This window comes from Malurus melanocephalus, unplaced genomic scaffold (genome assembly GCF_030028575.1).
Source record: "Malurus melanocephalus ecotype Western Australia unplaced genomic scaffold, MMel_1.1 scaffold_34, whole genome shotgun sequence".
In the NCBI taxonomy this organism is placed as follows: domain Eukaryota; kingdom Metazoa; phylum Chordata; class Aves; order Passeriformes; family Maluridae; genus Malurus; species Malurus melanocephalus.
Window position 1 is genome coordinate 2,737,467 of NW_026623266.1, and position 17,146 is coordinate 2,754,612.

Below are 17,146 nucleotides of genomic sequence, written 5' to 3' on the forward strand. Positions count from 1 at the left end.
AGATTGTAAAATCTGCAGTAGTTCTGCAGAAGTTTGTTAAACACGCATGCACTCACCAGATCCTAATGGATCCTATTCTCTGTGGATTTTGTGGGAAACTGACAGATTTTGAGTCTGATCCAGGACTCTATGGGACAGTTCTAACCACATTTGTTCACAAAAGTGTTACAATCCTGAGAATAATATTGGTAAGGCTGTGTATGGAATCTGGAGAGACTCCACGGATGGGTCCAAACTTTGAAGTACATACTCAGTCCTAAAGTCCCATACTAGTGGGAAATTTTGCTGCAGGAGGAGCAGATAGGATTTCACAATTTGGCATTGCTGAAGATAGCACTCAGAGGTTTGTAGATGTTGATTCTGTTATATTTTCAGGAGAGTGATTAGGGATTTTAGAGTATTCAGAGTTTTAGAATATTCCAATTACTGCAGGTATCTCAGTTATAAGGAGGAGGAGGCAGCTTCTCCTCTCCTCTTCCAGGACTAGCAGGAAGGTTTGGGAATGAGTAAGGGAGAAAGAGCAGGTGATGGTATCAGCACAGGAAATGGAATGTGTTGGAGGCAACCAGGACCCCGGGGTACATCCTCTGGTTCTGGTCCTCCAACTCCTCCCAGGGTATGTGACTAAACTCAGTATTACTGATAGCAGGTTTAAAATGTGTTACAGTGAAGAATGGAAAWTTAATTGACACGCTGAATGATGAAGACTCCAAGTGAACTTGTGGAAGGAAGAGGGCTCTGTAGTGAGCTGGCAGATAGCAGGCTAGAGAAGCACATAATTATTTCTCACTGGACATTTTGGTTGGAGGGGGAAAGGTGGCTACTCCAGCTGGCAGCTTTTCATTATTTAGTCCCAGCTGGTGCTTCTAGTGAGGCTCCCAAAGAGACTGGAAAGCTGGCCCTGCTCACTTGAAACTGTTGTGAGTTGGCTGATATACTCAAAGTCAAAAGAGGCTGTTCAAAAAGCAAAATTTTGGAGGCTAACACAAGAAATTTTAATAACTTCCAGGCTAAATCTCACGGATTTGGCAGCTCAGCTCATCAGTTCTGGAGTTCTTGAGATTGGTATTCTTCCTGCCYTGGAAAAGCTTAAATACATAGTCACTCTGTGCACTGAATAAAGCCCTACAATCATTATACCATGTATAGACTTAAAAATATCTGAGTCTTTGCAGAAATGATGTCTTACACTATAACATCTTTCAGAGGTGCCAAAAGTTCAAATTAGATAATTTATGTATGTGTTTATGTTGACAGAAAGCTGAAGAAAACAAAATGCATCTTAAATCATATTTTTCTASTACTTCACTCCCTGTCCATGGCAAGGGCATTGATCCTAGATGACTTTTAAGACTCTGTCCAACCTAAACAATCCTATGATTTTATGATTCTGCAATTATTTTTTAATGTASGATTTTTCTATCCATGGTTGTGTCTGATTCTTTTTATATCCATGTGGTCAGATCAGGGCTCATTCTCCTTTGAAAAAGTAGTAACCATGTTTCATTGCCTRTGTGGTTACCATTCAACTAGCATTTTTCCAGTTTCCCTCCTTTCACTTTCACTTCACTTTTAGCCTACCCTTAGCTTTGTCCAAGCTGCTGCAAATAAAGCCATCCCTATTTCTGCCTGGTACTGGCTATCCCCTTTCTTCTCCCCCCTTTTTTCACCTTTATAATCATCTCCAGGATCCAGTTACTTTGCACTGATTTGAAGCACATTCTTCTTGAGCCCACATAACCCTCCCTGGCAGCGTCTCACTTCAGTTCATGTTATTTCATGGGTGCTGTCTCTTGCATCTTGCTTCACTCTCATCTCARAGCATTGCATCTCCCTCTTCTCTTTCATTTGTTTGCTTTCAGGTTTGCTGCTCCTCAGAAACAATCACCCTCCCTCTTAGCAACCCTCCCTCAGACACTGTTGATGTTAATAATTCACCAGTTCAAAAGGTGAATATATTATAATGTATATGTTATATATTACATTCTTGAGAAATAAAAATCACAATGTGTAATTATATGTTTATATATTATAAATTGAAGATTAAAAAATACTAAGAATAGCAGCATGATTAAATCAAATCTATGATTTCTCATTTCTCTTAACCTTTCCTCTCCCATTTCTCCAAGAACCACTGAGCCCTGTCCCTTCATGGAAAGGCAGAACTCTGTATAAGAGCAATAMCAGTGTGCATGGAGGGGATGTTGCAGGAGGGCAATCAAAACACAGTGTCAAGCCCTAAGACGTGGAATTTGGAAACTCATCTATAAGGACACTCGTTTTTAAATCCTATGAAAATTCTGAGAGTGCCTTCTCAGTCAAAGAGCCCAAATTCTTGTTGAATAAGAGTCATTGCTTGTCCATCTGTTTGCTTTTTTTTTAATTAGCAAGACTGACAAGAAGCTGCCTGCCACATTTTTGTTGAATTCATTCTATTTATCATGGGTTGGCTGCAAAGCAATTCTCTGCTTCAGTCAGATGGAGAGACCTGGCAGATGGGACATCTTTCAAGTCGTTTTTACATGTGTCTGTGAGTATATGTGGCCAGAATAACCTTCACTGTGTCACTTTTATTGAAACACTTTTTTTTTCCACCTTTGACTGTAATATATTGAAAATAATACGACTTAAAAATATTCCACAAATACAAACTCATTTTCATAGCCTTGATGCCTTTTAGATATGTCAYCAAAGTTTATTTTGCTAGCAATAAAACCCTAAAATGTGATAATTTATGGAAGCAGCAGTGTCAGTGTATGAAATTAAGGAATATGTGGTGAATGGTATCAACAAGAGAACCAAGTCGTAGCAAACATCACAATTTTTATTATTTGGAACCCTGTCAGGCTCTGCCCTAAGGCTCTGACACAGCAGCTGTAGCTACTCAGTAATGCTGAGAATGGCCACTCTGCCCAGAGGCTTTCCTTTTAGATTCCCCTCTACTGGTATATTTTTTTCCTTGATGCAAGATGTTTGTTACAGCGAAGTTTCCCATTTGACTCTACCAAGTTGTATGTCCTTGGTGAGGAACACAGGGTGATTTACAATTGTCATCCTTCCCCATCTTCCTTTAGTAACAGTCTAGACTTCTTTAAATTGCACTCAATCCTTTCAGGCAGCTGGCAGAAGGATCCTTTGCATACCACAAAATACATGAATGGTGCAGACAGRTACACATCTGCTCAGAGTGAGGCAGCAGGACTGTACATACATGTTCAATAAAAAGCAGTAAACACAGTAATTACTTGTAAAATATTTAGCAGGTATTGAAGTAGAACACCTTTTTCATTCACAGTCAGCTGTGAAAGAATGCAAACCCCATTCAGTTTATTTGAATGACCAGAAAGTTGATAGATCTTTTTTTCTTTTTTTTTTTTTTTTTTTTTTTTTTTTTTTTTAAATGTAGATGGAGATAAAAGCCACAAAGATAAAGATTGTATCACCTTGGGTCACTGAGAGGAATCTGGTTACAGCTGACCTGGAAATTGCAGGGTGATTTGTCCACTGGAAAGTCAAAATCTTTTGTRCTCTTTTCACCTTGTAAAATAATACAGTATTTCATTTAAATGTGGTGGCTTATGGCTGAAAGAAAAAAAAATTAGCATATCTCTTTATTCTTAAAAGTGTTTCCAATGGATCTATTCAAAGCCTGTTTGCAGTATCTGAAACTCCTACAGCAGGTTCTATATCCACAATGTCAGTCCTTTTTCTGCTATGCAGTTCTTAAAAGATACTYATCACTGTCGAATCTGGTTTAAACAAATCAAAACAAGGAAACATAAATCTAATCAAATGAATTACTGAGGATAAACTAAAGTGGATAAGGACTTTTTGCATACTATACRTATTGTGCTATATCAAAATAATTTATTCATACTTAGAGGGTTGTATAACTTTTTGTATGAGCATTTTCCTTCTATCCAACAAGAAAAAAGGATCATACATTACTGCTTGTAAGACTTGGTTTCGTCACAATGGATAAATGGAGTTACAGATTATTGTAATGTAACTAATAATCAGACACAGGTTAGAAAAAAAAAAGTAAAAAATTAAATTGCATATGTGTATATACATATACATTTATACCTTGTACATACAGATACACATATACATACATAAGATAAATATTTATTTTGATTTTTTGTCTTCCAAGCAAACAGTGGAACAAAAAAAAAAAAAAAGGTTTTACTTGAAATATTTCTGATAATATTGAAAACTCCCTGACTGCAAACAGCCAAAATTGTTGAAAGCAGCTCTGTTGTTCAAAGATTTTAGTTCCTTTTACAATAAGTCAAGGACTTTGCAGGTTCTCACATCACCCATCTGTGGGGAGGCTGCAGCAGGAGCACAAGCAGCTGAGAGGAGACTCCAGCTAGCTAAAGAGATGTGATGGTAGGCTTGGAGTCATCATCCCTGGAGGGACTTGAAAGACATGTAGATGTGGYACTTGGGGACAYAGTTTGGTGGTGGACTTGGCAGTGCTGGGTAAACCATTGGACACAATGATCTGAACAGTTATTTTCAACCTAAAAAATTATATGATTCTAAGACTGGATTTGTTTGGGGCACCTTGGCCTGTAAGAATAATGGCATTATAAAACTGACATATCCTTTTTGCTTTCAAAGGTTCGTTCTGTAAATGTAGCTTGAGATTTGCTTTCTTCAAGACTACAAAAACAAGATGAATGCAGCAGATAATTAACATATTTCTAATCATCGCTTTTTAGAGACTAAAGATGAAAATTGTATTATTTGAAAATGTGTTATCTGCTACAGTTAAACAATACATTTTCAAGATGTACTAATCTTTGTCAAAGTTAAATGAATTATGATTTTAAAAAGTCAGCATCAATACATCAGGCAATTTTCTGAATAGACATGTTTTTCTAGTGTGGGCTGAATCATTAAGTATAAACCAGTCTGTATCCAAGTAGAAGAAAAAGGATGGGGATTGTAATTTTTACAGATGCAAAACAGTTTTGAATGAGAATCAGCACTATCCTCTGCTCACACTTTGCAGCAAGGCGATGTGAAGACGTGGGGCAGTGGGAGGGCTGAGCATCTCTTCCCTAAGCCTGTGTGACACGGGAGAGCACAGCCGAGGCACTGAGTGTGCTGAAGCTCAGTCTTGAATTAAACAGTTTAACTGAWGAAGGGCTGCTATGAAATCTAGATCATTCCTTTGAGGACCTAATCACACGAGAGGTTTAATTTGAATTTACCTAGTTTCTGCTTCTAAACATGGGCTGGTACAATTTGTTTGGTAGTATTTGTTCTAAATAAATTCTTTACAATTGCCTGAAAGAAGGTTCAAGCTAGGTGTAGGTCYGTTTCTTCTTTCAATTAACAAGAAATGGGACAAGAGGAAAGGTCCCCAGTTTGCACCAGGACAGGTTTAGATTGAATATTAGGGAAAACTTCTTCACCAAAAGGTTTCTCAAGCACTGGAACAAATCATCATCCCTGGAGGTCATTTAAATTATGTTACATAATATCTTRGAGGTGGGCTTGGCACTTAGCAGGGATGGGTTAATTGGTGGACTTGGTTACCTTAAAGGTATTTTCCAGCTTAAATGTTTCTATGATTTTATGAGATTAAAGATTCAGAAAGTTCTTCCTTCTCTCAATTTGTATAACCTATGACTATGTCAGCTCTGCATCATCTACCAGTTAACTAAATAGGTTGGGAAATTCTGATTCTCCCTTAAAGGCATATTTCTCTATCCTAGGTTATCCTTTTAAGCTAATTCTGAAAATCTTTCTCAATAATATCTGTTTTGGGACTGTGGCTGCTGGATACAGTCCAGGAAAAAAATCTCACAAGTCCTATCAGCTTAATGACATAGCATACAAAGATTTTATTTGCATTCTTTGTTATGGCAACTCATAGTTTTTCCTATTTTTTTCCAGCTGGTTATTCACAAAGAAGCTTTAGATCTTTCTGGCCATAGCCTCTCCCTGCCTTTTAAGTACAGTTTGTATGTCTGGATTCTATGTGTAGGACTTTGTGTTAGTCWGAATTAAAATGCACTATTTATTAAATGAAGAGCTCTTAAAAAAATACTTACAAGGGTCAGAATACCTGAGACCCTCCCTTTCTCCTAGTCTGCTGATTTTTATCCCTAATGAAACTGAGTGGGAGATGAGTTTTAATGGTTTTTAGTAACAGCTTAAATTCATTTCACAATGTTCAAATGAAYGCTAAACTTCATTTCCTCTCCCAAAGATCATGTAATCAGGCTGTCGAGTGTACAACTTGGTTTGATGGTAGATAGCCTTGATTATTATTAATGCAAATAGTTTAATATCCCTCTGAGCTACAACCAGCCTGCATGAAAAGAAACTTTCACTGGCTAGAATGTCAGGAAAGCAAACTGAGCTGGCCTTCTCATGGTTAATTTGGAAGGCAAAAAAAAAAAAGCAAATAGAAAGCCAACACAAGAAGACTTGCAGCTTGCCATAAATTTTTCAGTTGCACTGTTTGAATGTTGCATTTCTTTTCCTTTTACAAAAGCGCAAGTGTGATCTGTTAAAACTCCACTCAAACTTCCTTTGAAATATATTTATCTTTTGAGGAAGKCTTTTCTTCACGATAAAAATATTATCCAGAGGAAACATAGTTATATACATTCAACAAATTTACAAGGTGATATGGTTAACTTAGATTCTACTACCAGAGGTCTTGCCAAGGGCCATACATTTTCTCCCTGATTATGTGATTTTCTCTTTGTTCAGCATGCTCCAGTCCATTCTTCCTTCTGGTCTCTCTGTAACCCATTTCCCATGCTGTTGGGCTGCTGAGGAAGGTCCCATTTTAGGCAATATAAAGCCTGTCACAAGCCACATTCTCAGTACTTTCCTGGCCTGAGGAGTGGCTATTCACCCCTGAGTCTAGAGGGATCTCAGGGTTTTTTTTCTCCTCAGTGCATCCAGTTTCTGCACAGCTGGTGTTTTCAGAAGAGAATTCCATCTTTGCTCACTCTGCAGCCAGTCCTTGCCCTCAGGCATAGAGGAACATACTAAAGCTGCTGCACCAAAGTTTCCAGAACACCRGGATAGACACTGTGGCTGGTCATCATTTAGTCTTCTCCTACCTATTGTGCGGCAGAAGGTTTCACCAACACATGCAGTGTATTTTTCTGGGAGTGCTTGGAGAGTGTAGATGTTGTGATGGATCCAGGAGGACATGTAGGTAGTGTAGAGAGGGGTTAAGGACTTTCTGATTTTATAGAATCACACCTAGAAAAGACCACACCGGGTTTGGAATAGAGAAGATGGCATGTCCCTGGTGTAAACATGGCAATGTTTTCAGCTGACATGAAATAGAGAGAGGTCTAGAGCAGCCCTGCTGATTTGGCGTGGGGTCTGTTACCTGAGCAGACTCAAACTGCTTAATCATTGCTCCTTGCTTGGGGACTGCTTCCATGCAAACCAAACAGATGGACAGCTTTGGGATCCATCTGGAGACAGCTACCTCTCTTTTTCCTATAAAATATTGTTTGAAGATTCTTGCAATTTATTTTTTAATTCTCACTTGCTACATTTTCATACCTCACAATTTTTCTCTTCCTCATCCATTCACATTTGGAAACAGCTGCCTGAATGCATCACACACATTATTCCAGCACCTCCACAAAGAACAAACGGAAGGCCAGCTGTTAAAAAGGGGAGAAGGCATACAAAATAAGCTCAACATATTCCTACATTGTAATTAAAGCTATTAAAATATTTCTGTATCCAACACCAACATTCCATATAATTTGTAGCAGCTTCAGAATCAGAAGAAAATCTGAGGTTTTACTTACAGACAGGCAGGGAACAGCAGCTTCTCAAGGCTGCTGCCTTATTGCCATCAACATGGTTTCCCTTGCTCTCAGTGTTTTTCAAAACTGTATAAAGAAGGATCAGTGCTGAGAAAGGTTGTGTATCTTCAGTAGTCATTGACTCTTTTTGAACCAAGAGGCCTGGGGTCATTGCAGGATCCAGTTACTCACTGATCATTAAACTGATAACAACTGTCGCTCCTTAAATTGGTGATTTTTCTTGCAGTGCTGACCCTCCAGTCAAAAAACCCAAAACTAATAACAACCAGAAAAGAAACACCAAAAAAAACCCCAAAACCCAAACTATGGAAAAGTAAGGATCATTAATCTGAATGGAAAGAAATATTGAACTAGATTTCCTTCTGGTGAGTCCTCATTATTCATAATTTAAATATTTGGATAGAAGCACAAAACAATGCATAATAAGAAGGCAAAAGATGAGAACTGTTGTATTTTTTCACTGAACAAGTCAGAATGTTAGACACTGAGCACCTTACTGTTCAATAGATAATAAAATTAAATTCTATGGGTAAAAGACAGACCCTTTAAAGGGCAATAAGACACAAGCCTCTAAAACATGACCTGAAGTTATCTATCTATCTATCTATATATATATATATATATATTTTACCTTTTTTTTTTTTTAATGATCAGGATCTTATAAAAAAGCCATCCCTCTTTTTTTTTTTTTTTTTTTTTTTTTTTTTGCTGAATACAATTATAGGGTGTAGTCCCTGGCAAGTCCAAGTTGTGTGGTTTTGCTCTAAAGATTTGATGGGGAAAGAATTGGGAAAGAGGACTCTGGYTTTGAAAACCTCTTGGACAGACTCAGGTCAGAGGGCTTTGACATGCAATAAAGATAAAAAACTGGAAACTTGAACTTACAGAATCAACAGAGAAATTCCCAAAGCCTTATCCATATTCATCTCCCAGAACCAGGAAATCTCAATTTCCAGTCTAGTCAACTCCTAATTTGTTTTCCATGAGAAAAAYTAGTTAAAACTGTAAAAACCATATTCTGTTCCATTGGATTGTTCCACCCATTTTCTCTTCATCATTTACCTCTTACAAATTGTGATATTTTAGACATTTTCTAAAATTATATTTTTTCCCCTCTAATTCAGTCTTATTTCTACTTTGTACAGTGGCTAAATATTCCTTTTCCTCCTCTTTTTCACACATCTTGGACATTTGCTATTGCATAGCATATCTTTGCCTTCATCAAGATACCATTGAAACTTCTGCAAAACTGCAAAACCTTCCATAAAAGTCAGCAAGAGATGACTTAGTGCCTTAGTCATGACTTTCCCAAGTTATTCAGAGGCTTTTTCCTCACAAATCAGTTAATTGTTTGAGMCATGTCTCTGAAGTGCCTCCAGCTCTTTGTGAATATGAGGTTTTTCCACTGAACACCTTTGCAGGTGTTGTGTCTCCAGCAGTAGGCACAAAGAAGAGCCTGTAACCACCTTCTGCAGAAACATGGTGGTGATTCTTTTCATGCACTCTGGAATAAAGTCTTATTAGGGTTTTTAGAGGTTTGGGTTTTGTTTGATTTTTTTCCCCCCTTTATGTATCAATTGTAAATTTATTCTTAATGTCCAGGCTAGAAATGAGCAAATGACACGAGCATATTTTCAGCAGCTGCGAGCTGCCATCCAAGGTGATGATATTTCATCTCAGTGTTAGYTGTTTCCCTTCAAATTGTCACTTGAGGTGCTGGATTAGAACTGCAGGTTGCCCTCAGCTTTCTGGTCATCGTTTTGAGAACCTGGCTGAAGTGCTTCACAGAGTGATCAGCACTTTTTGCCCCATGGTGATGCTTGTATCTGYTTGTCTGGTTTTTCATAAATGTTTGACCTACTATTTGACCTAGGTGACTAGTACAGATCATGTCTGAAATAAGTACTTCATAAATTTTAAGGCCAGAAGGGAACATTATGCTCATCCAACCTGACATCCTACAAGCAAAAGGCCATGGAGTTTGACAGGTARCTCCCATCTTCCAGTTTAGCTGAAATATGTATTTTAGAAAGTCTTGTATCAGAGATTTGCMGTGATAGGAAGTCTGGCTTATCTCCAGATAAGTTATCCCAATGACTAATTGTCCTAGCTGCCTCCCCAAAAAAATTAAAATTAAAAAATTATGCAGCATATCGAGTCAATTAATCCAGCTTTAGAGTCCAGCCATTAGATCTTGTTGATACTTGATCTATTAGATTGCTATAATAAATCTTCTACCCATGTAAGCAACTGCACTTGCAAAGAAAATGACAAACCCAGAGGCTTAGATATATTGTCYACAGATGTTTGTTAAGGAATAAAAAAAAGATTGTAAGCCGAGGGAAAAAAAAAAAAGTAAATATTAACTTGTTGCTCTGTTTGTGGAAAATGCATTTTCCCCATAAGACTATTAAAAAGATTGGATAAATTGCTCATCATAAATAATTGGAGAGGGCTGACTAATGGACCAAATTGCCTCTGGCATTTCTGTCTTCCCTCTCCTTTTGGAAGATACTATTTCAGAACTTGGGAGACTATTTCTCGTTCTTTGGGTTTTTGTTTTTTTTTTTTTATTTCCCCCCAGAAATTTTAATTTGATTCCATGATGAGTTTCCGATGAAAGTGTTTTGTTCTGAAAAGTAATTGTGAAAAAGAAAAGAAGCATTCAATTCTGTTCACATAAACTAATGGCATCAGTAATAAGTAAATTTGAATAGAAAGTAATTCATAATTACAGCAGGGGTCTGTTTTTCCGTCACTGTAGAATGTAATTAAAACRGAGCTTCCATAGATATCAATCTGGAGTAATCAGAACGTTCCATCTGTTACTGCATCCATCTTGACTGGTTCCAGAGCTGTGGGATCTAGCTTCTTCCAAGACAACTGTTTCTTGACTAAAGCAAGCTGCCATTAAGCAGTGGCCATTTCAGTCCAAATGCAGGTTACACAAAAATTACCATTTACCTTGTGGCGGATTGTCAGGGTAGGTCTTTTCTGCAATGAATRGGTTGAGTTTGTGCTGAGTGTGTTTTCTCACAGTATACAGTTTCATAGTTTGTTCTAACTCTATAAAGCCCYGCATGTTTTGGCACACAGCAGAACTGTCAGTCTCCAAACTCCATGCCAGCATCCTGTGCACAGTCTGCCAAAAGGCAAATGATCACTTGAAGACCAACAAAGTGATTCAGATGCCGATCCAACTTTGTGATTCTTTGTGCGGGAGGGAGGATTGGTTTGGATTCTCATTTGGAAGAGCTCAAACACATTCCTTACAGCCCTGGATGGGTAATCAGAGTGGCTAATTAGTAATGAGCCTCCATCCATTTGTACACTGCAGAAAGAGGGCAAGATTGAGAAGCCTGTCCTTAAGACCCCAGAATATCACTTAAAATAGCAGGATACAAACCCATCAGGAACTCAGGGACAAGCTGAGGATTGCTGGAGAGGCTGATGGCACAGAAGCCTCTGAGATCATTTAGAGAACATAAAGACTCAGCTCTGGTGCTATAATAAGATTAGGTGTCTATAGATTAGACATATCTGCAATAAGTCATTAACAATCCTTAGATAAAGCAGCGTTAATTTGATCCCATCATGTTTGACACCTTTCACCAGACCATGCAATTAGCATGGGATGAAGCACCTGGAAAGAACCTTTGATGAAAGCCTTATGAAAATTCTTAATGGGTGGGATTTWAACCAAATGGATTATAAGCCTTTATTAACAGCTCACCTGTAAATCCTGATAATTTTCCTTTCTGYGAGTTTCCACTGTAATATTTGCACACCCTGATTATAAATTTTGAAGAAATAGCTTATAACTGTGGTTAAAATGCAGCATTAAAGCAGTTAAACAGTCTCCTTATTAGCACTGGAACTATAGACAAAACATATTATACTTGGCAAATAAATTTATTTTTTATGTAATGGAAATGCCATCAAAGCGTAGTTAATCTGAATTGAATTAGATTATAATTGGAGCTCTTGTGCACAAGGAATGAAAATGATTCTTTATTGTGGCAAACTGACAATGCAGCATTTGTTACTCCCTCCTCACTGGCCTTCTAAGTGGCAGCTGTAATATTGGTGTGTGCATCCCGTGAGTTGTGCCTGCAATATTACTGTGTCTCCGAGCATGCAGCTCAGCAGTAAGGCAGAGGAAAATGGATTGCTCTGGATGCAATTCATTACACCTGAACCCCATTCATGCAGAGCTAAATGTATTTGAGAAACAGTCCTGTGCATAAGCATGCTTGCTTTTTGTCCTCACTTCTGGCTGCATGTTCTAGTGCAGGTGGTATGAATCTGGAGTTCTCAGRTCTCAGAGGAAGAGTTAAAATCCTCTTTAACAATGTCAAAGAAAACAGTCATGGCAGCCAGGTGAAGTCCTGTGTGACCCTATCACAGCGCTTTTGTACCTGAAGTGGGTCTATAAGAAAGATAGGTAGAAAAGTTTTTCAGGGCCGGTTGCATTAGTACAAGGGCTAAAGGTTTTAATCTCAAGAGGGTCAGTTTAGGCTGGATATAAGGAGGACACATTTTACAAAGAAAGTGGTGGTGTACTTGCACAGGTTACTCAGAGAGGTGGTACATGTCCCATCCCTGGAAACATTCAAGGTCAGGCTGGAGGAGGCAACCCGATCTAATAGAAGATTTCCCTGCTCATTGCAGAGGGGTTGGACYAGATTTCCCTTAAAGGTCCCAAGGTTCTAAAGGCTGCATGTCAATTACTGTAGCCCAGGGTTTAACCATATCCATCCACTACTGAGTGCTCACCCAAATAGCTGGAGTAATTCCCCCAAGGCATTGTATTTGAAGCTTACCTCTCTAGTGAGCCCTGCAGGATAAAGGCATGCTCATATCAGGAGTTCTGTGTCTTTCCATCATCTGCAGGACATCAGGAAAGTATTCAAACACAATTGTAATGTGCACAGATGCATTCTTATGCTGCTGCACTGATAGATTCACTGCAGAGAGGGGATAGAGTGAGGGCAGGATGTGCAGTGCTCTGCTAATAGGGAATTTTTTGTACGTGTGTGTGGTGAGGACAGGTACGAGTATGTGCCATCAGCCTCATGGCCTGAGGTCCTCTGTGCACTCTGGTCCCTGCTTGAGGAGAAGAATTGGTGGCAGCAGCAACAGGAAACACAAAGCAAATAGCAAAGGGTAGATGATGCCTTTCAGGAAACAAGAACGCCAACCACAATGTCATTTAGCACCTCATCAAGGAAACAATGCTAGGATTGCTRTGCCTAGTTAGGGACACTTACCCTRTAGCTAATACAGCTCTTCCTCTAGTGTGGGTGTGAGGTCTGGCAAAAGAGAAGAGAGGGTGATTCTCTGCACCCTGCAAGGGTGATTCTCTTTGTTCTTTCTTTTCTTTTTCTCTTGCTTCCCTATGCTAAACAAAAACAAATGAGCAAAATGCACTTCACCCACTCATAAAACCAATTGGTGCTGTAAACAAAGAGAAAGCAGGATATTAATAAAGTGTAACTCAGCTGAGAGCAAAGAGAGCATCCCCTGTAAGTCTGTCTGATTTGTGTAATCTATCCCAAATTTACAATGTGGTAATTTCTTGTTGCTTATAAACCATTAAAATTTGCAGCACAGTAAGCAGCTAATGTAATTTTGCCTGCAAGTGGTRTAATATCTTGGATCCGCAGGGAGACCGGCATGCTTGTGTCTTATCATTGCCTTCTGTGGTAGGTAAAAGTGCCCAGTGCTACTGGGCTTAGGCCCAGTGTGAGTTAGTTGAAGTTCATTACTGACAACCTGGGGCTCAGTTCCACTTATCTGCAAGTTCTCATTTAGCTTGAATCATCACAGTATCAGAGCATCTTCCAGAAAACACGTTAAGCAATCAGATTAGTACCCAGCACATCTGGTTTTATCTTTCTTCTCTCTTTGTCTCCCTAACGGTACCACAGGGCAAAGAGATGCTTTACAGAGAAAGAYGACATTGCTACCAAAAAGCAGAATACATCCCAAGCCAGCCTGGCCAAGTGTTATTAATGTTTCAAAGTCAAACACTGAAAAACATAGAAAACCCAAAATAAGATTGCCTGTGAAATGTTTATTGTCTCTTTCATTTCGTGTTCTTTAAATACACAAGTTTTGTTGGCAGGGATTTTTTTTTTTTTTTTTTTTTATTTTTTTCATGCACCACCTTAGGTGGAGAGTGATTAGTTGTTTTTATCTTTATTAGTTTAATTTTTGTATGTGTATATAATTATAGCAAACATATTATGCATGTATATACAATTTTTACCTTTTTGTGGCTAATAGACTACAAGTAAAGAATTTAATTTACCTGGGTTTTTTTTAGATATTCAGCAATTTTTCCCATTGTCCTTGAGGAAAGTTAATTAACTGATATTTATTTCTTTCTGTAAGGTAAGGGAGAGGCGTTAGCTCCCATTTTCCCTTGCAGGGCTGGTGTTTCAAAGCATAATACCATATAATAGGGTTCAGATTCATCCTTTCTTCTATCTTTGTCAGGCCCTGTTTGCTCTTGCCATCACCAATCCCAGCCCCACCAGATCCCTCAATCAGTTTTCTGCTTTCCATTGTTCTGGTTTGGCCTTTTCCCATTTTGCATTRCAGCCTTACAGACTTGGTGGTATCAAGGGGTCAAGACCAACATAGGTCCTGACTCCAACCTGGAGTAACTGAGGATAATTATTACAATGTCGGGCTTTTCCCTGCAGACCTGTTTCAGAAACAATTAATTTATCTCAYGCCATGTCAAAAACCTACAAAGGAACAAAAACTCAACAGTGACAGAAAAAATAAGATTCAAATGAGGGTCAAAATCTCCTTTTCCTGCTAAGGACAGAAGAAGTTAGGTGGACTTCGCTGAAGCAGAATGGACCTATGGAAAACTGTACCAYGCAAATCCTATCTCCAGCTCACTCACATATCCACAAGCTGCACAGCTGCCCAAAGCAAGAGGATGGCACAAGAACTCATGAAAACAAGCGCTCCACGTGTCACCCTTCCTTTCACAGCAGCTGTCCCATGGCTGCATCTCTGGCTGGAGGGCTATAAACTACTCAGCTGGAAAGTCTGTGCTGACAGAGATAACTTAAATATTCTCAAAAAACTTTAAAGCTCAATTAGATCTCTACAATACATTTCAAATCCTTCTTGTTTCAAAGATTTGGAGTAAATGAGSCCTAAGAAAACCTGAGTGGTCACCCTGAAATGTGGAAAGGTCTGCTGCCAAGGAGACAGACAGAGCTTCATGTTGTACATTTGTTTTGCTCCTCAGAGATAAATTAACACTAACAGAGAAGAAATCAAACCACTTTTACTTTAGTTTGGTCCACTGAAAAGCTAGGCATTGTTTCTGGGAATGGCTGACCCCTAGTTTGGTCCTGGCCACAACCATAAACAGTGTCTGTGCCTGGAAGAAGCTTTGGCAGGAAGCATCAACTCAGTGCTGGTCCTGTAGCACAGAGTTTACCCACCCAATGCACMCTTCTGACAAAATATGTTTAACCTCCTGTGCGATATGGGTGAGACAGAACTGGTCATGTGGTAGCAGCCCTAAACCTGCAGCCATGTGGCACTGCACCAAAAAGGATGTTAAGATGGAGTAGTTCAGYGAGCATCAGCAAAACAAGTCTCATACATCCATTTGATAGGGTAGTRAGGGTGGGAAGGTCTGGGAAACCTCAAACCTCTCTGTAGCCTTCACATCTCAGTGTCTCCGTTTAAGCGCCCACACACACTACTACTGTCTGTCTTGCCCAATTTAGAGTGCAAATTCTTCAGGGCAGGGACTGTCTCTCACTGTTTGTTTGCATGGCGAGGTCCTGATCCTGATTGGCAGCTCTGAGTACACTACAAATCTATTTTAATATAACCCCAAATTGAAAATTCTGTATCTCTGRGCCTTAGGGAATGTGGGACTACATTCGGGGAGAGCACAAGCTCTGAAAAAATATTGAAAGGTCATTGCAGACAGTGTACTGAACATGAACTGTGAATGTGGATCTGATGGCTAAGAGACAAGGCTAATTTTGCTCTTGGTCAAATTTGAACAGGACAATGGAGGCATCATTAACTATGTGTTMTTTTACTGAGGAAAGCTGGGGCTGGCAGAAGTCTCCATTTCTCATGTCTATCCTTCCAAAAAGTTGTCAAGAAAATACAAAGGATATCAGAAAGACATGAAAATTATTTAAAGGCTGGAAACCTCACCAAACTTCAGTTGCTAAAAAAGAGGCATCCAAGTGAGAATCATATTTGCCCTAGAAGAGTTAAATAGATAGTGAGAGAGACAGACACCTTCAGGGCGTATTTACATTTGAAGTCAGCTAAACTGCCTTCTGGAGGAGCCTCCACTGATTAAATAGGAGTAGTCAGGCAAGTAGGTACAGGTAGTTGCCTGAGTTTGGTACCATCAATCTTCCCACCCCAAGAAAGACTAATTTTGACACTGAGTGTATTTAGCTTGTGGAAAGAAGGTTAAGAGGAGACTTGCTGACATTGTAAGCACCTACACAGGAAGAYAGCTTTCAATAGGATAGGGCTCTTTTATCCCTCAGATAAAAGTATAAGAGGATCCACTAACTGGAACTCAAAGCCAGGCAGATTCAAACTAAAGATAAGGTGCAAATTTAGCAGGAACCTTGGGAACAATTTACAGGGGAGGTGTTATATTTTCCATGACTTGAAGGCTCTAAATCAAGATGTGGTATCTCTCTAAAAGATATGCTGCAGCTTAGCCATTAGTCATGAAGTTACAGAAATTGCTAGGTGATATGTGGGTCACATTAGATGGTCATAAAAGCACTGTCTATTGATAAAATGCACTAATCTAAATAATGATACTAAAAATTCCATCATAACAAATTGATTTTGCATACGTGTACCAGCTCAGTGTTACTCAGTTAAAAATGCCTGCATTTTAATGTGTGATGCAAAAGGACAAATTTTGCTTCCTCAGCACCCCAACAATAGGCATATATTCATCTCTCTCTACAGCCCAATCCCTAAACTACTGAACTCATCATTTCTCAGTGGGAAGGCTGCAATATTGTCCATTCATATACATATACATATACATACATACATACATACATACATACATACATTCATACATTCATACATACATACATCAGGGATGCCTTATACCATGGATATTTATGGAGGTAAATGCCTCCATATACCTTATGGAGGCTTTTAAGAAGCACACTCAGCCTCCTGAATTTTTTTCACAATTGAGGTCCCTCTGATCTGGAGAAATTGCCTGTTTCACTGAGACGCTGTAATCCTTCTGTACTTCACTCTTGATGGAGCCTGTGAAGGCAAAT